Raw genomic sequence first — 25896 nt, forward strand, 5'->3', positions numbered from 1 at the left:
AAGGCTAATAAATGTTGACTAATTTTAAAATTAGTCAGGATTAGTCCTATACTGGGTTAGCCACCTAAACCTTCGCCCAAACCATTCATTAAAAGTTTATTAGGATCAAATAATTAAAGAAATTTGAAAAATTGAAATTAAGATACCTAAATTTGATGCCTATTATTTCAAAAATATATTATTTTTTGTCCCTGTCAGTTAACTGGAAGCAGATGTTATCTTGCTTATTTTAAATGAGACACCCTGTATATTTTTGCATTTTTGGATTCTCCCTCGAAATCTAGACATGTTCCATGCATAATGTCATAAACCTATCAGTATAAGTAGTGTAGTGGCTTTTAAATTCAGTCAAAACTGTCTATTGTCAAATAACTCGCTCACTTGCAACCATTAGGTTGTGGTAGACATGTAGGTCATGTGACCTTGTTTTTTCCAAGTTTCCAGGCTCAAATTAGCTTTCAACAGTCAAAAAGTGTTTCTGGTGCACCCTGTCATTAAATCCTAAGTAACAGGCTTATTTGCAGCACTGCCTATAAACTTTTGGATGTCAATGGATAACTGATAAAATGAGCTTTCCATCAACATATAAAAGTTGATTGGATAGTGGTTAGGGCTTGAAGAAAACACTAATTTAATTGCCCACTAACTCCTACATTTTGTACACCATAAGGTACCAGTGATTTGCCCATTGAGGGACATGCATTTTTCAAAACAATAAAGCCAACATTATAAAAAGAGACAATTATAAGAACCAGAACACCAATCATCATATTAAAGTCTAATTATATTTTTAATATGCATACAATACATGTTAAAATTGGATTCTGTTAACAGTATCTGGACATATGTTGTTGACTTTTCATTAAACAAAAACTTTCAAATTGAAGAGAAACCCAGAGAGAAGAAAAACAATAGTTCTAGTATTTTCAGTTACCTCATCAAATAAATCATCATCTAATTTCCAGAATTTCAGTTTATTTCAGCACAGTATTTCGGATATCTCAGAGTAATCAGAGCTTTTGCCATAATTTAAGCTACTGTAACTCTTAACGGAGCTCTTAACGTTTTTGAGTTCCCCATACTGACACACAAATTTGTGGCACCCTGTATCACACAAAATTGAGTAGTGAATTTTTTAAATCTGGTTTACCCAGTCATTTTTATAGCATTTACTGAGTGCTGTAATATTTTACCTTTTAATGGTAACAAATTACATCCAGAATAGGGCAGTATTTTATTGTTTTTTCATTTAAATTTGGCTGCCAGCATTTACATTTGCAAGTGTCTGTATAATATTATAAATAACACTAAAATGTTTTTAGTCCTATTATTTATACTCTATCCAAACTAATTGTGGGTCCCAATGACTGGAGAATTTATCATAAAATTTATTTTAAATAAATTTACAGATTACACAGTGAGTGTGTTCAAATTTAAGTTGATAAATAGACTGTCACTTTGCACTAAAATTTGTACCTGTAGAGGAAATTGAATATGTACTTAAGTAAGGCAGGAATATAAAGATTAATATGAGATTGAAAGTTTATAATGCAGATTTTTCTAAAATAGATAAAGTTCCAGATGAAGTAGGTAAACAGGAACAGAAATGAAAGCCTTATTGAAGTGAGTTACTATGTGTAGGTGGAAGACATAGGTTTAGATGACTAGTAACAATTTGAACATATTGCTAACAACCTGACAGTATATTTTACATCAATTTGGCAACTTTATTTTCTGGCTTACAATAGTTTAGTTAGAGAATTATATTAAAATATTATGCTTTTAATTGAAAGGATAACTCTCCAATTCTGTCAGGGACGCCTTTAGACAAAAAAAAAGGTAACTGTACAAGCTTATGCACTCCTTAATACATTAATAGCTGGGACAAGACTTACAATCATTTAAATTTTATTTAGTCATATGTAACTGCCAGATTAATGCAGTCACATTTTGTTTGTAATTTTTTACTTACTTAATTTAATCTGGAATATTGCCAGAACCTGGAAAACTCAACTTTTCCGCTACTTAAATAATCAATAGTAAATAGTCTAGTCTTATAACTTATCTCACAATTTTTTTATCAATACCCATGATTGTTTTTTTACATAAGTATTGCATTTATAAGGTTTTAATGTGAGCTGTTTTATTTTTTTGGCTACAAAAAAGTACCAACATCATATTAACACACTTTATTTAAATAATGCAGTTTATAGTTTTTTAAATAAAGGAAATGATTGTTCAATGTTCATTTTAGAAATAAAGAGGCATTTTACCTGTTTAACTTTTTTATCTCCATTTTGTAATCTTTCATCTAATGAATAAACCGTAAATTTGCCTTATTGTGTTTATGCTTGAATGTTTCTCATCATTTTACACTTCCGATTTAGGTATACGTTATGAACAACCCTTTTAGTTTTACTCGATTTTTTAAGACCCCATCAGTCAAGCTGTCACTTTTCCACTTTAAAAGGTCCACTCCAAGGATCCCCTTAGGAATGGCTCTAAAATATTAAACAACTTCAAACTATTGCTAGTGTTCAAGCTGACTTTGGTGAGACATTTATAGCTCTCTCTGGTCAATAGCGTCCTAATATACTTCAAGTATCACAAAATCAGACCTGCATTTATCTGTGATCAGTACAGTTCAGAAGTTAATAGTTTCCTCATTCCTGTAACGAAATCAGCTGAAGTGAAAATTATGACAAGGCGATTTTGGCTGATTTTTCATTATCGAAAAAAAGGCCACAAAAATCTCAGTACTCTTGGAATGATTTACACAACGTCGCTGATTGATGACCGTTGCGAATCATTAATACCCGTCGCGTTTTAGGGAGTTTTATTATTTAGACGGACCGAGATTTGCGAGGGAATTTTAGAAAGGGATTTGCGCGAAAGGATGTTTTGTAATTTATTTTAAAGGGATGCTAGCGTGGAGTGTTTTGGGAACTTTTCGTCGACTGACAACTGGAGAAGAAAGGGAGAACATGATATCAGCGTAACGAATTTGATGAATGCAAGTTCGGAACCAGTTTAAATTTCAGTATTCTCTAAGAAGCAAAGCAACGTCTCGGTTAAAATATGAATTAATTAGTAAATTTGCCGTTGGGACAAGTGTTCAGTTTGAAAATCAAATGTGTTGTTCAATCTCCAATAACTCGTTATTTGCACCATTTTTAGTAGAGTTTTATACGTCAATGGATAGCCAATAAAATGAGCTTTCCAAAAATATTCCACTTTGGGTTAATCAGTTGGACGGTTTGGCCGCTAGAGAGCGTCAAACTTGACCCTTTTTTTTTCACTGTTTTGGTGCATCATCTCATTCAATCCTGAATTACTCGATTATTGCACCATTTTTAGTAGAGTTGTATACGTCAATGGATAGCCAGTAAAATGAGCTTTCTAAAAGTATCCCACCATATGTTAATATGTTGGACGGTTTGGCCACGAGAGGGCGTCAAAGTTGATTTGGTGCATTTTTCGGTTCAATCGTCAATAACTAGCTTATTTGCAACACTTTGTATAAATTTTTAAATGTCAATGGATAGCCAATGAAATGAGCTTTCTGTTGACGTATAAAAGTTGATGGTTCGTTCATTTCCAGAAGATTTTATTCAAATTACCAAAGTTTTGTTTGTATACCATTATGCCCCAGCGGTTTACCTCTCGGGAATATACTTCTTAAATATAATTCGTGAAAATGAGTATTTGGCAACGTTAAATTACCTATGACACTGTTTTCTCTAATGGATAGCGACACAGTACATCGTGGCCCACCCTGTATATAGTGTAATTTAAAAAAATAAACCACTTACACCAAATATGGGGTAACAAAGTAGAAGAAAAAGAAACAAATATTTGTTTTGCAATACAACACAGCGTCCGCCCTTTGAAACGCATCGTTTGGATTGCAATACAAAAGATCTGATCATTATTCAAATCTCGCAACAGAACATCAAAAATGGAAACGGTTTTTAATAAAAAGAAAAGGAAACAATGCAAACAAAACGGAATCTCCTCTCTTGTGAAATGACAAAAGATCGGTCGTTTAATTTTTGAGTCCAATTAAATTCATTTTAGGATTATTAGCTGGCCTATTAATTAAAACAGTATAAGCAACTTATCCCCTGGATTTAATGTTAATTCACTCACATTTGAATCGTTCACTGTTATTAACTGTAATTCTTAATGCCAATTTTAGTTTAAGTATACACATTGAAAGTCTAAAATTGTATTATGCCAGAAAAGCAACTTTACATTAAACTTGCTGCAGTACATAATTTATATCCCAGAAGTTGTAAACTACTTGCAAATTGTAGAGGCAACTTTCTTAACAATTTTATAATTTCTAATTTGTTTTGAAAGTGTGTAGCCTACTTGCTACTTAAGAACTGCTTAATTCAATAAAATGCTAATTTATATTGCAATATTATGTGATACAGGTAATGTGTTAAATTTTAACAGCTAAATTCAAGCTAAACATGTGAACAAAACAGCTAAAATGTGTTTTGTTTGCACACTTTATATTTTGTCAGAAATTATTATTTTCTATTTTGTCTATTTGTAAACATTTAAATTTTAAAGCTATTTTGTTTAATACACTTACTTTACAAACTGTTTTTTTTTTCTCTAAAACCAAGTAAATTCAATTCAAACGAATATCAACGTAATAGTTGTTAAAACTGGTCACCATAACATTTTTGGCATAATCCAATTCTCTTAATGAAATTCAAATTTACTACTTTTTTTTTGGTTAGAAGAATTAAACATTTTTTCCTTAAGCTTTTCGAGTATATTATTAGTTAGTACACTTAGATATAGAAGGCATATCTAAATATTCTAGTATTTTAATTATATTTATTATTCATAATAACAAACGTCAAATTCTAAAAAAACCTTGGGTCAGAATTATTCTGCCGTAAAGTTAAACATCACTTTCACACCGAGAAGAACATTTTATTAAAATAGAGGCGTACTTTGTCTAATTAGCTTTACTTCATTAAGCTACGACGCTCAGAAATTCAGTTCAGAAATTTGAAGCTAATAGACAACTATACCCTTAACCCTTGTTAAACCCATCAGAAAATTTAATCAGATAACTATCAACCTTCACCGTCAATCAAATTAGTATGTTGTGCAAAACAAAAAGTAACTTTGTCCCACATCACGCAGGTTGATAAGAAGACAAGTAATTTCCACTACGATTACTCATTACTAACAGGTATAATAATGAGTTAACTTGTACAACAGCATAATTCTGTAATTTCGTGCCAATTTAGGTTATTTACGTTGCGAATTCTGATATAGTCATCCAGATGAAAAAAGGTTGTACGAATTCCAAGCAAAAAGGTTTGGTATAGCGTAATTTATTGTCTTGTATACAAGAGAGCTGAAACAAAAACACGTTGTGTCAATTTACTCTTCACATATCCCGGTGGTTTTGATTGATAACAGAACCATTATAGTGCAATTTTATCGAAAATTCTGTATAGACATGGATGACTGATTGGATGTAATAACGATAATGGGTTAGAGCTGAGTTGCTCAATCTGATGACCATTTATTTTTTAAATTATTATACTGAGTAATTAGTAGCATGTAAAGTTAACACTTTACTAATAACGTCTTTTCACGTTCTTCTTGGTTCTTCTCTGTACATGGAAATTTGGTTTCTTGCCCTCTATACATAGTGTCCATTTTTCGAGCCCCACAGCTCACTTGCAGTTCAATAAAATGCCACTTTAAAAATAGAACAATTTTGAGAACATCAAAATCAACTTTGCATTTCACAAGCATAAAAGTCACTTCAGAGCTAATCAAATCGAGTCGTTTCAGTGATATGTGAAGATGGATAATTATTTGGCCTTCTGGCAACAATGTTTTCGGTGTTCACATCCTAATTTAATTCAGTTTTTTGTAAGATGATTATTGATTTTGTTAACTTACGAATTTATGGAAAAATTGACATTTACAACAATAATATTAATTACATGGTTCCTTCGCTTTGTACGTTGCGTCGTTCTTGGACCCTTTTTTAGACAATTGGTCGAAAAACATACCAAGTTTTTAGACTTAGGGGCTCAGGTCAATAAATTAAAGACACAAGCATAAAACTTGGTATGTTTTTTTTTTCTGGACCACAACCCAAAAACCTACCTACTAATAATTATTAATTGACTTATCTTAGAAAATATTTCATTTTTGGTTCCTGTGTTTTGTTGTATCAAGTGATTGATGTTTATGAAAGACAGCTGCAGATAATTGTTTAAAATAACCATAGAAGGTGTCAAAAGTCTGCGCCTAAAATATAGAATTGAAAATATCTGAAAATTGAAGTTTCTAAATGAACATCCTTATGTTATTTCTTGTCAAAAATCATTGTTCTTATTTGAAAAATTGATATTTTTGAAGTAAATATACGAATTAAATATGATTTTCCATCTCCCAATTAAAATCTTTACTAAACATTTATTCAACTTAACGTTTTCTTTCGCTCTTCTTTGTCTTCTTTCAATTTCTCATAATCAAGCAGCAAACACAGCACAGGTTTGGTAAATATGTCTATTTTTCTTACTCTTCTTCATCTGTGGACATAACCTACATCTTTTCTTTTCCCACTTTCTCCCCATCATTTTTCATTTCAATCCCGTGTAAACGGGACCATTCCAATCAGATCCAGGATGCCAATCCTGTTAATTTTTAGGATCCACTATTCAATTAAAATCGTTTATATGGCGATTTTAGTGGAAGTTTACTCGAATCGATTGAATATGGGGCTTGAATTCGGTCGACATGAAGGTACTCACTGACCCTGTTGAGGGGTAAAATACATGTTAGATTGTTCAGAGTAATTGCTTTTGGTTATTGATCGTGAAACACTCAGCCGTGTATTAAGTATTTAATAAATAATAATTCCATTGAGTATGGAACCAATTTGACTAATATTCCGGGAATTATCTCTTAATGTTTGGCCCTATTTTTTGGGAAAAAATGTAAATATACAGTTTGTCTCAAAGTTGAGACACGACCTTCTACTATAGACATAATGAGAAATAAGCGAATTTACCTTGAAATCCAAAACGGATTGAGAATTAAGTATCGATTACACACACAGTCACTTTGATCTATGAACCATTTTGACTAATTTTCTTTAAATAGTAAGTAGTAATTTATAATCACCAGTTCTATTTAAAGCTAACGTTAAAATGGCGACTGATTTAAAATTTAGCCGACCAGTAAAATATTCATTCTTAAACTAGAATTTACTCTTAGGATGCTGTCATTTTTAGAAAATCTTGACACCATAAACTTCTTAATTATCAGTTGATCTACGCGATTAAATTGCTCTAATGGCTGTCATACGCGTATAAGGGGTAATTTAAAGAAAACTTAATTTAGAGCGAGTTTCGGGGATTTAGGGGCTCCAACAAGGAACGTTAGAGCCTCGCGGGTGTGTCCGTTATCGACCGGCGTCGCCTTCCAAGTTCCCTACTCGCTTTCTGTTCCATTCAGGAGTGAAGTGCCGAATTCTGGTGTGCAAAATGGGAGGGTGGATAATGGCGCTACATTAGGCAAAACTCAATTTTAGTCTACGCCTCTAGCAAGTTTCCGAACGGCATCAGCACTCATCGAATATAGGTTATGTTATGTTACACAGATGTGTGTTACATCGCTATTACGATAATTTTTAAAAGCTGTACAACAAATTGGTTGCGGTTTAATCAGATATTCATGAGGAGAACGTCCCAGAAGCGTTCCGGTGTATGCCAGAGGACAGATAATTTTCCACTGTTACGAGGTTACTTCTAATTAGTCCCTGTAAATTTGATGAGTCCGAGTAAATTAGCTCGGTCTACCTACGTAAACCCCTGACCGTGGTACAATTACAAAATACAAATATGTATAGCATAGTTTATACCAAAATGTTGAAGTGGACAATGTTCTAGTATTTGGGGAGCAATCAGACATCAATAAAACGATTCGAGGTAATTTTAAGGTAGAGACAAAATAGTTATTTGGGCAACAGAGAAAATACAAATTACACAAAAACCTCAGTTTTTTAGTAATAGAAGGATGGCAGTTTTTTCGGAAACTAGTAAGACATCTAACATCATCCCTCTCTAGCATCATTTATAACCTTTTGCTTAAGTTCTAAATAGTGTTCATAACGACAGTTATCGGAATATAATTAAAATCGACATTTTGTTTTGTAGTCGTATTATCGTTTTATAGTTTAAAACTGAACATCCAAGACTTGTAAAAGTCCAAATTTGTACTGAATAGTCTAAAAACTTTTTTACTACTAGGAATGGTCTTATGATTCGCTTTCTCAGACTGCCATCCTGGTTGAGTGTCTGAAACTGGCATTCAAGAACTAAAAAAAGTCCGAAAATCAAGACAAAGATTGTATTGTGCATGAAACTCATTTTTTACTACTAAAAATAATATAAAAGTTGACTTTTAATGCTAAAACTGACTTTACTAGGACTAAAGAGAGTCCAAAAGTATATTTTCAAGACTTTAATTGGTGTACAACTTAATTTTCTAGACTGGACAACAAGTCTAGAAGTAAATTAAATTTTCGGACTATTTTATTTCTAAAAATTAGTTCTCAAGACTATTATTGTAGCATTTGGTACCAAAATTTTTTACTTTTATTACTGAAGAAACTTGACTTTTGGAAATAGTCTTAAAATCGATTTTTCAGTCTTAAAAAGCACTAAAAACAGTCTGAATTTCTTAGAGATGCTACAATTTATTGCACCTATGAGTGTAGAAGTCAATTTAATACTGAAGAAGCTTGAAATAACATTTTCAAGACTGTGGACAGTGTACAAATTGACTTTTAGACCTGATAAGTCAAAAACTTTGTAAAGATAGTCTTGAAACTCGATTTGAGGCACTTAAAACAGCCTTAAACCACTAAAAACGATTCTAGTTTATTAAGAAATACCCGAATTTTTAGCACTGAGGTGTCTAGAAGTCGATTTAATAGTGACAATACTTGGAATGCCATTTTAAGTCTATGAAGAATGTAAAAAATGTTTTTTAAGTTTGCTATGTCAATAACTTGGTGAAGATAGTCTTGAAACTCGATTTTCCAAGCTGAAAGCAGTTTTGACGCACTAAAAATAGTCCAGAATTCGAAAAACAAAGTAAAAAGCACGAAAAGTTCGTTTTCAAGACAAATTTCATGAATTTAATGTCAATGTCCTGCATCTAAGACTATTTTCAAGACTAAAATATTGAAAGTTGTCTTCAAATTATGAAAACTTACTTCAAATGCAAATTTTAAGCTTCTGATGTCACTTTTCATTAGTTCAGTCACATTTTGGGGTTCAAGTCAATTTTTAAGGTTTAAATATATGAATTTGTAGTAACAAATTCTTGAAAAAGTAGTTTTTATGTCTACAAGTCAATTTTTAGTATTAAAGTCTCTCGATTTGCATGAAAACTGGTTACAAACACAATTTTTAAGCTTCTGAAATTTTTATCTTTTCTAATTCAATTTTCAAAACTAAAGTCTTTGAGTTTGTCTGGAAACTATGAAAACTGGCTACAATAATTTTTTTTTAAACTTCTTAAGTGAATTTTCCGTTTCCAAGACAATTTTTAAGTTGGGTTGGGTTAGTTTTGGGTCTTTGACCGTAATAAAGTGCTTGTTCCAAATTTGATCAATATTGCTCCAACAGTCTGACAGTTATGACAAAAAACCGATTTTTTAAACAGAAATTAAAAGGACTGTATTTTCCTTAGGAAGCACTTTTCAGGAAAATAACATAATGAATGTCAACTTATTTTTGAATTGACTATGGATTGGTGAATTATTGACATTTAAAACTGGACCACCCTGTATAGTTACATATGATAATAAAAACACTACTTAGTTACTTTTTTAATTTTCAGGCCATTCAGGTTATTTTACTGTTGTGTTACCCTAACACTGAAATTACTTCGTATTAACTAGAGTGAAATGTTTTTCTAACTATTAAAACCTGAAAGTCGTAAAAAGTTTATCATCCCTCACGCGCTTAATAAACAAACCGTCATGAAAAACTTCTTGACAGTTTATCACCTTTAATCCTTCCATGTACCTTAATTAGCACCTCCTGATGGGCGAGTCTTTTAATCAAGAACATGTTTATCATCTTACGTGAATGATGCATTCGGATATTAACAAAACTTGTCATTCAACTGAGTTTTGCGGAGTTGTCTCATTAATTTTCCTCTACGATGAAACGTAGGCAAAAGGCAATTTTGCCTTTTAATGTTAGCTCTCAGGAAACTAACCCTTTTTAAGAATAATAGTTGTTTCAGGTGTAGGGTCTGAATATTAATTAATGTCAGAACGGGTGGGTTAATCACAAAGGGTGTGGACGCACTTTCAAAATATTTAATCCACAATTGTAGGTTAATTAGCGTGATATACGTAAATGTAAATTTTACTCGGGGAAGAGATACTGGAAAATAAACATGATTAGTCATTGCACATCCAGCATTTCCAGCTCTAGGGAGGAATTAAGATCCAACGAAGGGCGAATTTATTATCCATCGATGTGGGTATTTATTTCCCTGGAGAATTGGTTGGTCTGTTGTTATGCTTCGAACACAGTTTTCAATAAAACCGAATGAAAGGTGAAAACAGAGAAGGTTAATAAAAAATGTAACTTTTTGGGGTGGGGTATAATGTTAAAAGGATATGTGGCTTTGTTTTTGTTTTTGGAAAAGATAAAATGTTTTTCTGTTGGAAAAATGATTTCTGTAGTTTGCTGGATGTCTTATGTATAACAATGGATTCATAAAATGTTTTATTAAAAGCTGGTTAGACTGACACCAAAAAACATTCTTAAAGTTTTCTTAAATCTTCAAAGTAATATGTGCTTTTTAAGCTAAGCCTCAAAATGTGAAACAAACATTTTCAGAACAGTTTGAGAATTTTAGAAAAATGTACACAGGTCCTCAGAAGGAAAATAGTCAACTGAACCAAATAGCACAAAGGTTTTAATTATGATATTGGCATCTAAAAAATATGGTGTGGAGATTGAGTTTTTTGGCCATACTGGTGCAGCTCGGTAAGTAATTATATTTATTTCTGTAATTACTCACTCGTGTAGAGGAATTCTGCTTTTTGCACAACCCCAGAAGGATACTAGTCAACTGTGATAAACTTCAAGGTACTAAATATGAGATTGCAAATTTGAGAACAGTGAATTCTGAAGAAAAATATCTGCAAAAATTGGAAAATAACCTTGAATGGGCATTAGTAAACTGTGCCAAAAAACTGTAATTTGAATAAATGTTTCAAAAAACTCAAGTACTTAAAGAAAGGCATTCCAAGATATGTTGAAATTATTAATACAATAAATCAAAGTAAATTAGAAAGACGTCATAGAGGTAAAATACAGTGAAAAAATACAGTGTGGTCCAAATTGGTGATGCATGTATTGAGATCTCGAAAACGGTAAGAGCAGCAGAGTCGGTTAAATGGGAAAAGTTTTAGAGAATTTTATGTGAAACTTATTTCCGGTTTCCAAATTAAATTATCAATATAATATGTATCAATATTAATATGTAAGTGCATTGCATGCATTTTCTCATATCACACTGTCAAATAGCATATTTGTCTCTGACAAATAGCACTCACTGTGTTGCGTAATTCAAAAACTGTTCAGTACAGCTTGGTCATGTGACTGATCAGGTCAATAGGCACCTTTATGATGCAAGTTAATACTCTTACGTATAGAGTCAATTAGTGTAAAATTTGACCTGACAGACTTCAAGTTTGTTTGTCCTCCAGGAGTTGGTTATTGACGTCATAACGTGTCTACTTACACAAAATTAAATTCAGCTTTTATCAGTTGTAATGTTGGCCTTTTAGCCCAATAACAACAATGACATTTAGGAACAAGATTTTTTTAACATCGTGTCCCAATTCAATTGGTTGATTCAGGGTTGGTCAAAATGACGGCCGGAGGACACATGTCAGTGACGTTTCTGATGGTTGAAAACAGCCATTTGGGCACTGTTTATCTTGTAAATGATTTTTATTTCTCAGTTTGCCGCCATTTGATTTAAATTTGAATCATTTTTATTGTCTGTTTTTTTAAGGAGTTTTTCTTTTATTTTCAGGTCTAAATCGCTCTCCGGCTACTATTTCAAGGTAAGTCATACGAAATTAATTTGCACTTTTAGCACCGGTCAGTTGAATAACAATCTTCAAGCGAGGCGACAACAGCGCCCCCTCATATCATATTTCAAATTGCAAAAAAGCGGCTTCACAGTTTGCCTCCCTGGTGTGCAGTAATACCGAGGATAATTTGTATTCACCCTAAATGTTTTATTAAGCAAACTTGCGCCCCCTTTTTTACCGATTTCGCACAAAACCCGCCGAAAAACAAAGTACGGCGGATCAATATTAAGGGGTGACAATTTCAGGTAAACACCTCGTCGATGCTTTGCCTTTTTATACTTAAGTATCTTGACAAGTACACGGAAAATCAAGCAGATTTGCAACACTGCATTGCAATGGGTAGAAAAAACTACGAAAAATATTGTCAAATTGATACTTTATCTAAAATTACTTATAAATAATATCAATAATCAATATTTCAGCAAAGTTGTATATTTCATAATTTTTCTAATTTACTGCCAATTATTTCCAGTGTTGTTGTGTTACAGACGTTTTTTAAGGCCAATTTTACGAGCAATCATTCTCATGTCTTCATATCATAATTTGCAATGTTGCCATTTTAAGCCTGATCGCAGAACTAATCGTGGAATACGTTCTAATCATGGTATACATTTCGTTGTTTTGGTTCCAAAATTTGCAACGTTACCATTTGTAACTTAATTTTGACAGCTTTGACATTTTTATGTTACGAATTAAACCGCGTTTAACGCTGCTAAGCTCTGTTGTTATAAAAAACAAAGCTTATCTATTGGCTACAGGGTTGGAATTTAATTTAGATCACGTATTAAATTGTACTTGTTTAATCCCTTGCATGGTAGTTGTTCTATCTCTAGTTAGTTTTGTAGAGCCAATGAACAGTGCACATTATTAATCACCACTGAGGCACATTGAATTTGGCATTTTGCAAATTGACAATACATAATCAAACAGAATTTTATAAGTGTTTAGGTTTATTAAAGTGATAAAATAATAGTTGTAAGTTAGTCCCTCTTTAAAATTAAACCCCGCCTATTGCTTTTGCCAACTTAATATGCATAAATTAGTTCACTTCAACAACATTGAAATCAACTTGATTTGCATGAAACTAATGTTTTTATTATTCTCTATGTAGGCAACAATTTTTGAAATTTGTGACGTCAGTCTAAATTTCTTTGATGTCTAGTATACTTGCGTAATACAATTTTAAAACCACGAAAAACGCTTTTTGAATTTTTTATTAGTGGAAGTCGTAGACTATTTGAATTTTAAGCAAACGTTTGGATGTCATCCAAACGATATGTAGAAGCGTTATCTGCTTATTCTGTTATAAACTATCTTAACGGTTATGTCGGTTTGTTTTGCAGCTGTGCCATGCTGCAGATATTGCACCCGTATTGTGTTGTTGTTTTTTTGTTCTCTGTTCCAGTGAATATCGGTGGAAGTTTTCTGTCAAAGCCGCAGTTAACACAATCCAACAGGCTATGACACACCGTTGATTAAACAGCACGTCGAAACTTTCATCAAAGTTGTTTTTCCGCTATCGCATTGGAACAAACTTACGGTTCACTGTATTTAATTGCTTTACCGTGTCAAACTTTAAACATGCTCGGCTTACCCAAACAGGATTTAAATCTGGGAGCAATTATAACTTTGACTAGCGCTTTTCGGCCTGGAATGTCGTTTTAATTAGTCTGATACAAAATTATCTCATACGTATACGGCTTAAACGCGTAGTCAAAGCTAGGCAAATTTTCATTTCGTGGACCCTGGACTTTCTAGCCAAATAAGCCAACCAAAGGTTGATTAAAGTGCTATAGAACGAATAGTTAAATACATGAAACCGTATGTTGGGGTATAATACAATTTTGTAAGGGGTATAAATATTACCTAAGGCCTGCAATAAGGATTTGGCTGCCAGCCTAAACTACATAAATACGCATTAGCTTTTGTATTCCGCAGATATTCTCGTAATACATTTCTGATGTTTAAAGTGACTTAACGGTTATGGTTATTTGTTTTACATCTCAGACTCCCTTGCTAAAGTTATACGACTGTATTTTACTATTATTTACAACCCGGACGGATATGACTTTTCTGAATGACTAAAATATTTCGTTGCAGTAAGTTATTTCTTTTTATTGTTATGCCTGTCAGGTGTATGTGACATAACTCTTTTTTAGTCTAGAAAACAGTGTACTTTCATACACTGTTGGAAAGAGTATTATATTTCTGCTCCAATTGCTTCTAATGGGTCATTATTAATGGAATACTGCAGTATTTTGTCGCAGACGTATGTTTTTTGTCCTCGTGAACGTAATTCAAGCACTTAAATATCTTTTATACTTTTGGAGATTTATCAATTTAAACTTAAAGGTTAATTGAAACGGACCGAACGATTTTTTTGGATAAAATTAAGTTTTGGAAACAAAACCAAATAAAAATTCCTGTGCAGAAAGTCATTTTCAGTATTCTTGGTGCCTTTCAAATTTCCCGTACTCCCGTACCGTTTCCGAGATACTCGACATTTTTTACTTTATCTTTGGAAATTGCTAACAATATTGAAAATTCTGCATCTCCCATTGTTGCAATTTTTGGGGTTTAAGCGGCTGCAAAAAGCTGAAAATGTTCGTTTTGAACTGAAAGAAAAACAGTTAAATTGAGAGTTAGTAGTAGAGTAGTTTACTGGGTGTAGAAAGTCATTCTGAGAATTTTTGGTTTCTTGTAAAATTTCCGTAACTCTAACCGTTTGGGAAATATTCGACCTTTTTATTTGTTTTTTGAAAATTGAATCAGAATTTTGAAAATTTACTATTTCCTTCATTTTTACGGTTTCAGTCACTGTAAAAGGCTCAAAATGTTCGTCTTGATCTGCTATTTCTGCTCCTCTAAGCTGCAACATGATTAAACACATAAAAATCGGAATACTCGATTATTTCTTTTTGCTATTGTTTGTTTATTTGTTTAAATAAGCTAACCTAAGATAAAGAAACACAAAAATACAATAAAGAACGAAACTATAAAGTGCTTGCAAAAACCAATAGAATTTCAATTGAAATTATTAAAATATTGGTAACCGAATACTCCATCCATCCATCCAAGATTCCATTATTTCCTTCGTATTAATGGAGTCAACCTTTTCGGACACTTCAGTACAAAAACCGGAAATTAAAACTTTTCTATCAGCATAACTTATTATATCATGTTTACTGTCTTCTTTTTTAATCGAAATAAATGTAGCAACGCTATTTTTGAGAAAAAAAAATTCAACAGTGTGAAACGTCCATTAAACATCTCCATCATTCATAAATTGATTCACTAATTTTCGGCCTAAATTTAAGGGTTTGTAAAAGAATCGATTCGTTAATTTCATGGTCTAAACATTAACAATTTTGAAAACGAGTTTATTAGTTTCGGTTTCAGAAGGAAATCGTTTTAATTGCTTTTCGTGCCAAAGCACTAGCTTTGATTAGGTTTTCGAACCTTCTGCATTATTATCAAGTCGTGTTAGGACTTAATAACAATGTTAACATGAATTCAGTGCACTTTTCTGGGTAATTTCCGCCTAGTGGGGACGTGAAGTTTGTCGTGGAAAGCGGTTGTTAGTTGGTAAGTGTCTTAACGAATTTATTTTGATTTTTTGCCATAAAGTGGTCAGTAAAACTTGATTCTAGTGTTCTGGGAAAAGTTGTCAAAAGTCACTGGATGTATTTTCTGGAAAATTTAGTTACCTCATTGACAGGTTGATCTATTTTTTTATAGTGGACACAAAGAAAAACATTATTTTTCTTAAACTACACTGCTTAACAGTCAAGATTTTGATGTCTTTTGTACAAGAAATTTATTTTCCTTTACTAAAATATAAAATCAACGTTTTCTTAATAAATTAAATGGGATTTCTATTATTTTTTGTACGGGAATGATTACTTATTTGATAGGAATTTTTATTATTACTGTTAAACAATGTATCTCACAGATGTTAAACAAATATGTACCTAATATTCGTTGTTGAATTTATTACTAGGCTTGAGTAAACTGTATGGTTGTGTATTTAATACGAAGTTATTAAATAATTGGATTTATTAAATAGAGACCGGATACTTTGGACTTAAATTTACGTAATAATTACATACATGAGTGGAGCGCCAGTAAAATTGGGGGGTTGTGGACCTTTCTAAATACCGTGTTTGAAGCCAAATCCGGGCTTACCGACAATGTTAGTAATTAATTAGCGATTTAATGTTAAATTACCTATAAATTTAGGGTTTTATTGTGCACGTGATTGTATAAATTAGTTTGTATGATTTAAACAAACCTGTAAAACAGTTGAAACACTATACAAATGTTAGAAGTTTTTGTTGCAAAAATATAGAACAACCTGCTTTTCTATGTTTGTCCTTTTACTTTATTGACTGTTTGTTTTATCATTTGAACGAACGAATTTTTTAACTTAAATGAAGGAGTCTGAACTAGTTATCAAAATCACTTATTAATCTTATTGCTAGTTTAGTATTGCAATTATTTTTACAATTAAGTGTTAAAATATTCACCAAAACGCATTCATATTTTTTTAGTTTTTTACCTTATACCAGACATTAAGATAAAACTGTCAACTTCTGAGATCAGTGGGATTGAATTAACTCATCTTAATGTACAAAAAGCTCAATGAAACTTTCATATAGATTCTTCTCAGCTTTTAATGTAATCGTCGTGCACCTTACAACAGAATGATCGTTTTGATGTTTTGTTTTTCGGTTTAGGTTTTTTTTCATCTTAACATAAGTTATAGGTTGGGTTAGGTTAGTTCATCATGAATTGAATTCAGGTTACTAACTTAAAATGTTCGAAAAGCTTTACACACCCTTGGTACTTATGATTCACCTTTAATAATTAACGTGTGTGTCATGTTCGTATGAGTTATAACTGCTTGCAAATCTTTATTTTCATTGTGTTACCTATTCCTTAATTTTTAAGGAGACTTCTTCTATTTCTGTGACGTCGTTTAGTGTTTTTGTTTTTATTAGTTATTACTTTGAAATTTTTATAAATTTGTACTTGTTATGCAACTTTTATAACCATAATGTAACTTTTATAATAAAGTGAATATACTGACATCTGTGAGAAGTTCAGTGTGAGTATTTGTCGTGTATCTTTAGACTTTTGTCGTCATTAGGAATGTTTGTTCTAGTATTTTCGAATATTATCGTAAATGAAAAAAGATTATTAATGATAACACAACGAATTATCCTCTTTATCCCGTTAATCTAATTTTTGTGTAAAAGTTTTAATTTTTAAAGTAAATTACAAATTTTATATTTTTTTCTGCAATTAAGAACTATTACGGTTTTTTTGTTTGTAAAAAATAGTTTCAAATTGTCCAAAGGAAACTCGATTAGTTATGACTTTTCTCATATTGCGTGTGGTAAAGTTACCTTTCCTCACACATTTTAATTTACATAAATACACAATTAAGTAAAAAAAAGAATAACTGAATACATGATTTCTTTATTACGAGTGCACTATTGGTAGGTAAATAATTATTAATTGTTTCTAATAAGTGTTTTCATTTACTTTTCGAGAAGTTGAATAGTGTTTTGCAATGGAAATATTTTCTCTATATTTGTAAATTTCAAACTAAGTGGGTAAGAAGTATCTTTAGATGTTTGATCGGAAATACCCACTCTATTTAGTAATTAGCTTTGTTTGTGTTATTGATTCTGAACTGTTTCGAATATGGGTTTGGACCATTTGCACGATAATTTGTATAAATAGTCAGTAGTCAGTCAGTCAGTGCCAGAACTGTCATAAATGATGTAATGGACGTTCTGAATACCGTCATTTAGCTGAGTTTAGAAATTACACAGACATTTTAGTCTACATTATATGCAAAGATGTCACTTTGTCTTTGGAAACTATAGCATTTGCTTGAGTTAACCAAACAATGTATAATCGGTTTATTTTGGACCGAACATAACGTTACATGTAGTGATTTGTGATTTACTGTGTGTTAGCAACCACAGTCTATTTGCGGTTTAGTACATAATAATGCAAATCCCACGTGACATACACGTTTCAAATATGTCAGCTTTTATTTACGCTGTTTAGTCGTGCAAAATGCGTCTGACATTCGCATAATATGAAACATGTGACGCGAATAGGAAAGGGTGGAATTATGACGAAACAAAAAGAAAATGTACACTGTACGTTGTGTGTCCATCAAAGCCGGTCCACAAAACGGATTTTCCCGGTAACGATAGGGTCGTAAAATGGATTCTCGTGCACTCACGTCCCAATCGGTCCCTTTTAACGGACCGCAACCGTAAATTGTGTCACAACGTTCAAGTTGCAGTTCGATGCTTTACAGATTGATTTAATTGGATCGATAACAGGTACAGGGTGCTGCTGCAATTGAATTATCTTGAACCGTCCTGATTCGAGTAGAGCGTGATTTCGAGATTAATCCGGATAAGCCGGAAATAGATTTTTCGGAAAGGACATTTTTCGCTGGCTTTAAAAAGATCAGAAAATTGATTTTGTCGCTTCATAATCATCCGTAATGGATGGTGGTGTTAAGAGATTTAGGTGCTTCTTGATAAAGAATTTCCGTTAGGGCAAAGCAAACCAAATGTAATATTTGACTGTTGATCAAAGTTCATCGTTTTGTGTGAAAATGGCTTTAAACAGTGACATTTTTTTTAATAATGTACAGAGTGTCCCATCTGAAATAAACTGCGCGCCACCACAATTTCTAAACGAAACGACAGAGTTTGATGCGGTTTGGACTGACATTGAGCTTAATTTATTTGACTGTAATTTAATAATTTTCTTTTTTCCACACATTCTTGTCCCACTTTGATTGGCTCTAGCCACCCTGTGTGATCTTATTGATCATCATTTAAAAATTATGTCACAGATAATATTGGATTTACACCCAACTAAAATTTTTTTTTTTTTTTTTTTTTTTTTTTTTTAAGTTTTGTGATGCACCTAATCTTAAGATTAACAAGCATCCTAAATATAACCTAATTTACTACAGTGATTTAACTGTGACATTCCCAGCGGTCCATCCCAACTAAAATGACACCTAAAGTAATGTCGTCTTTTCCGGATAAATCATTATTTCCTGAGACATGGGACGTTAATTGGGAAACGCCCAGAAACTTCCCGAGATATTAGCCTAAATAACACATGTTAAAACAGAACCAAAAAAAGTTATTGGTCAATATGTAATATGTAATCAATGCCAGTTAGAGTGCATTAAAGCAAAAGTTTTTTACATCAGTAAAAAGCCAATAAACCAAGCCCAATGACAGTTCAAACTGACTTTCCTGATTTTGAACTCAACGATGTCCCTTCTTAAACATAGTAAAGGTTAAGAACAAATTTTCTTCAAGCATTTCAGAAACTGTAGACTTTTTGTAGGACACATTTTAGATCATTTTGGTAGACTGAATTTGTTTAATAAAACAAGGGAATTATTTTTTTAACTGTGGAAAATAGCAATGGATTGTGGAAATTTTCAATATATCAAGGAGTTGTAAAAGTAGATTTTTCGGAATAAACTGAGGAAAAATTCTTAAGGCCCTGCTTGCAAGTTAAGAAAGCTGGCTTTGTTGCCTCATAATCATCCGTAATGGAAGGATTGAAGTCGTTAGGGTGGTGTTAAGAGTTTCCTGCCTTTTAATTAGGAATTGGCGTTCTGGCAAAGCAAACAAAAAGTAACGGGTGGGGCGAAAGGAATCGTTAGGCCTAAATGATTAAATTAACAGGAATTTTGCCCAGGGAATAAATTTAAATTAGTTAGAACTTTACGTTTAATTGCATTTCGTCCTTAATTGGAATTACGGTTAAAAGGAAATAAGCATGTTCTCGTTTCTAAATACATGAAATTTGAATGGAACAAGACTCTGAAGTGAAAACTTTCCTCGTTTGAACTATATTAAATTGTATAGGACGAAGTAATTTAATAAGCGACAGTTTGCTTAAAAATAGCAAGCAAACTAGAGGTTTATTAAATTCTTGCAGGTCGTTTCGTTACCACACGATACATTCAACCGCCGCATTTTCACGTAATTAATACCATCATTCAAGATGTTTTAGTATGCTGCATTAATACGGGACGGTCATATTATTAACTGAAAATTGACGAAAATCTGCCCCCCGAGTACGAATTTCGATTAATTTACATTCCCCATTTTAATTGGAAAACCAACAAGAATTATTCATAAGTCAATTTGTTCGCAAATTAAGTTTTTCGGCCCTTAGCGCGGCATGAGGTTTGCATTTTGATTTTTTTTCGGTGGCCAAAATGAAATTTATAGCTGATTTATTTATTTGATAAAGTTGTCATATACAACAGTAGGAAAAACTTTTTTTTTTTCATTGTTATCTGAACTTGACAAGTTTAGTAGAAAATTAAAAAAAAAAGTTTGCACTCATTTCAATAAGTTATTTCTACGTAGATTTGAGTTGAAAAATTCAAACCACATTTTTGCAGTGTGCAGGATAATAATGTTGACAAGTCCCGAGACATGACACTAATGACACTTGACATGACGCTTGATGCCCCAAATATACAAAGTGAGACAAAAAAGTATCTGAATCAATGAAATGTCTGTTATTTTGGTTCAAAAAAAAAACAGAATTGGTCACAGTTTAACTTAAGCTAAATTTGTACTACATTATACAGGGTGGTTTGAAATTAGCAATTTTTGCTACCAGTAATAAAAACTTTAACGAACAAAAACGTTAGAGGACAGGCAAGTATGATCTAGATACTTTTTGGATAAGCATTATTAAAATTTTGTATAAAACCACCATTTTTACAAGCTCCACCTACATAGTTTGTTCTTGCATACTTTTTAAACGTCAGTTTAGATGTTTTTTTTTTCTCGGTTTACAATCAACTTCAATATCATTCCATCAAAACAATTTATTGTTTTTGTTGCCGCAACTACTATTGTTTGCTTGTAAAATAATGGAATTTTTCACTGATGAACTGGACGATTTTTTACTTGCCAGCCAAACAAATAAAACTCTTAAAATTGAGTTACACACTGTGTTTGATTTATTCAATTTATTAGCTCGTAATTCAGTCAGCCAGTTTATCAGTGGGTGTTAATTGTAAATGTTATTGGTTTAAACTCGGGTTTAATCCGATTTTTAAACGTTTTTTTGAACCATTTAGTTCTCGTTAATCGACAGTAAGTTTTAAGTCATTTCAATTTTGATTCTTAGGTTGGACATTGACTTGAAAATTTTTATTTTCAATTAATTTACAAAACAGTACCAAACAAAGTAGGAAGGCAAACGCAATAAACACAAAACTGAAGTAGCACACTACGATAAGAATTATAACAACACAGTAAATTTACAATAATTAAGACAGAGATAAGAGAACAATTAAAACTAAAACAGTATTTTAACTGGAAAGAAAAAGTAACAAACAAACGAAAAAAAACACACAGTCTGACCCCAAAAATGGCACTTTTTGTAGACAAAATTGGCATATCTGTGTAATAGATACTGGAAACATCAGTTCATTTGAAGATTGGTAAATATGGCAACTTTGTATATGATTTTTACTTCAGTTAAAAGTGGGAAAGACAACTCAGATCTTTAAAAGCTCTCTTACATTTTGCATCGACTCAATAGATTTTTTAACCTTTTTCTTGATGAGAACTATAATCATAGTAAAATAGTGTAGTAGATATTTGCATATATGGTTTAGGAAGTTGCGTCATGTCATTATTAAATTAACTCATAATTTTTCTTAAAGAAACTATACTGGAACAGCTGGTCTTATGAAAAAACTCAAAGTCAAAGTCTTACAATGTTTATTAGGTAACTACGTTACTCGAGTTTACAAAAAAAGAACACAAAAAATTAAAAATCCCGAATCGAGATGGATTTATGATTGGGTCATTTCAAACCATGACAGAATTCTCGAAATCCTGGTGACACACCAATTATTCATCACCCTGTATTTATGATAAACCGCTAGAAAAACAGACACATTCAGCTTCTGGCTGCTTGAATGAATTCACGAATTACGATTAAAAAAGTAAATCGATTACTGTGGGAACTGAGTAATTCGTTTGCAATGACAAGTAAATATTTCAAGCAAAAACGAATTTTATTAATTGATAAACAATGACGTTGTACAATCGCAAATCGACTTTTGGTTGTTTCCTAAGGGGTTGCCTTCAAAAACACCACTCGGTGAGAATAATAAGAAAGATTTATCCTGCAGTGCAGTGTCCCAATAATCAATTAACGTCCCTCAAACTGTCCAATTTATCCTGGAAAGTGAAATAATTAGACCACTATCGGACGTCTGACAGGTTACTCGTTAAAACTTTTCGATGTTTCATTTAGGTGCGCGGACGAGAAGTACCAGACATAAAAAGATAATACGAAAGTAACGCTGCTTGAATATTGAATTAAGTTCCTTTTCAGACGTCCCTGAAAAAGTGAACGTGATTAAGGGCTTGTATACTTTGTTTATGACGTGCATTAAAAATTATAAATTACGACTAATAAAATGCATTAAAGCGACCCTAATATTTTCAATTCTAGCTTGTCTCCTTTTTTGTAGAATGGATGCTGGTTCTCCATTGGTTCAGCATTTTTTCGGTTGTCCATATTTCTTTGATTAGGTCTGTTACCGCTTTTGCTAGTTGTGGTCCTCTATATTTTATTAATTTTGACGGAGTGTTGTCCACACCTGGTGATTTGTTGTTGTTTAGCGACTTGATTGCTTTTCTCACCTCTTCTTCAGTTGGGGGGATCGTTGTTCTAAAAATTACAGGAGAATATCTCTACTAAACACAACATATAAAGTCTTCACAACCATCCTCCGAAATAAACTAGAACCACTAGCCGAAAACATCATTGGCGAATACCAAGCGGGTTTTAGACCAGGAAAATCAACCACAGACCAATCATGCGCAGTAAAACAAGTTCTGGAAGGCATAGACAGAGAAAAGCTCTACAGCATCATGCTAGACTTTAACACCACGAAAATTAGTAAGGCTAACAAGACTAACAATGGAAAACTCTGAAAGCTCGGTGAAGATACAAGGAAACCCAACCCATTTAAAGTAAACCAAAGCCTCAAGCAGCCAGATGGACTCGCCCCAATGTTCTTTAATCTAGCATTAGAATAGGCAGTAAAGAAAACCACGGTAGACAACAACGCGTCGCTGCTACACAAATCCACCTAACTAGCAGGATATGCAGATGACCTAAACATACTTGGAAGAAACCTAACATGAATGAAAGAAACCTACATACAACTAGAAGGCGCGGCTGAAGAAGTGGGCCTAAAAGTGAATTAAGATAAGACCATTAATACAGATCCGAAGCATCAATAGGAGGAGAGGCCAGAACATGACAATAGGCGACCAAAACTTTGAGGTGGTCAATGACTTTACCTACCTAGGCTGTAACATATCGAGCAAACGGGACGAGATGGAGGAGATCCAACGAATAATCAGTAATACCAATAAAGTATACTACCACATTTCAGCCATAATCAGATCAGTGAATGTCCACAGGAAAACAAAACTGAAACGAAAACAAGCGGAAACAATGGTGAACGCAAACGAAAGAAAGATCTTACGCAGAATATATGGACCGGTCCAAGAAAACGAACAGTGGAGAATAAGATACAACCACGAGATCTACCAGCTCTTCGCAGAAGCCTGGGAACAACAATAAGATTACAAAGACTTAAATGGGCCGGGCATTTGCAGAGGATGGAAGAGTAGTCAACAGGATTTTCAACCATTTCCATGCTCGGAACACCAAACTGGAGAAAGCCGGCGAAGGACAGGGATGGCTGGAGGAAGAAAATAGAGAAGACCAAGGCCCGAATTGGGCTGTAGCGCCATTAGATGGATGGTTATTCTCAATTATTTTCGTTCTGAAGTTTGGCTATCATTAAAGCTGTGTGTATTTTTGATACTGCAGATTTAAACAATAGTACCATTCTCTCAAGTTCTTCAATCATGAATTCTTTTCTCTTCCTATGGATGTTTTACTCATTATTTTTCCTGGATAATAAGTTGCAGCAACTGGTATTTATCTCCCCTCATAACATGTCCCAAGTTTTGCAGTTTGCGTTGCTTAATAGTTAGTGTCATTTTTTTTTTGTATCCTCCGCAAAACCTTTACACCTCTCTGTCCACGATATTCTTAGTATTCTACGGTACATCCAAATGCTTCTCGGCATCGATTTTTTTCAGTGTGTTCCACTCCGTAGAAAAGACAGCACATAATATCTTACAAGGCAAATTTTAAGTTTATTAAGGCTTAGATCTCGTCCGCAGAACACCTTCTTTATCTTAGTAAATGTGGCTCTAGCTTTTTCCACTCTGATCCTGATTTCTTCAGAGCTATCGTTACTTTGGTTGATAACAATTTTTTGACCATGTACGGTTATGTCAGGGAAGTTTTGTGGTGATTTAGATACAACCATCATTTTTGTTTTGCTGATGTTAAGTGATAATCCGTATTTTTCACTGCATTCTACTATTCTGTTAATTCGAATCTGAATGTCTTCTGGAGTTTCTGCAACTACAACAGTGTCATCGGCATATCTTATGTTGATTATTGGGGTATCATTTACTTTAATACCTGTAATTTTCTCTGTTTATGATGTCTTCTGAGTATATCTCAATTTCCTCCGTTGTCTCTTGTTCTATTCGAATATTCGCTTTGTGATTATAGTAAATATTGGAAATAATCTTTTATCCAATAAACATGAATCTTAACATTCTATTAATAAAAAAGTAACGAAATATCAAATATTTTCTGAACTCTTAAACATAAATAGTTATTCTGCTGAACATTTTTAGTATATCGATGTCCGACTGTGGGCTAGGAAATATGGCGCCTACTCCTTTTATCAAATGAGATATCAAAAACAAACCAAATATTTACCCACTTTCTGGTCAAACTGAACTGAAGTTCGGTTGGAATTCTATCCGTACCAAATTTAATAGACTAAAACCACTTTTTATCACTATTAATTAATTGAAATATATCGGCTCCCCTAATGGACCAGTTAAATTATACCTAATCGGGATTTGCCATAATGGAACAATTGCCAACTGGGACGTTCTTGCAGTGATAATCCATCACTGTCAGTGTAGCACGTGTGCAATTCGGAAATGTGGATCATTTTTGGGCGTTGCAATTACATATTCTGTCCGTTATTTGTTGGATATTTTAATTAACGCGCGATTTTTGCAAATGACTAGGCACGCAAAAAGCGCATTATGCAGTAAAGTTTAGTTTATAATGGAATATCGACGTAAAATGAGTTATAGCTGGAAAATCTCATAAATAGTTATGTGAACAATACATATTGTACTACTAGTTCAACGTAAATGACGTTGAAATGAAATATACTAGGAGTTTTATTCAATTTATTTAGTCTACTGGATAAGTGTTATGAAAGCCTAGATAATTTTCAGTCTACACTTCCTTATAAGGGATTGAGAGGAAGTATATTATTTGGGCTATTTTTGTGTAAAAATTATTAAATTGTTTTTTTTATTATGCTTACTTATTATGCACAGAGTCTAAAAAATGACGTGTTATAATAAACCTACAAAGCCTTTAAAACTAGTTTTAATAATCTTATAAAAAGTAAAAACGCAGAAACCGTTAAATACTTATTTAACACAAATGTCGGTAAAGACTAAAAGTAACACATACGAAAAGCG

At 32.7% G+C, this 25896-nt stretch overlaps 1 protein-coding gene across 8 annotated transcripts in view; it reads left to right on the top strand.

Annotated features, from left to right (window-relative positions):
• bsk (mitogen-activated protein kinase dJNK) overlaps positions 1 to 25896 on the top strand; it is a 69518-nt gene that overhangs the window by 1283 nt on the left and 42339 nt on the right. For all 8 annotated transcript variants that reach the window (XR_014179490.1, XM_081988331.1, XM_081988323.1 and 5 more), the window contains exon 2: positions 12127 to 12157. The gene's annotated coding sequence lies outside the window, so the exon portion shown is untranslated. The remainder of the gene's footprint in view (positions 1 to 12126; positions 12158 to 25896) is intronic.

This window comes from Ips typographus, linkage group LG1, assembly GCF_016097725.1.
Source record: "Ips typographus isolate SLU linkage group LG1, UJ_Ityp_2.0, whole genome shotgun sequence".
Lineage (NCBI taxonomy): Eukaryota > Metazoa > Arthropoda > Insecta > Coleoptera > Curculionidae > Ips > Ips typographus.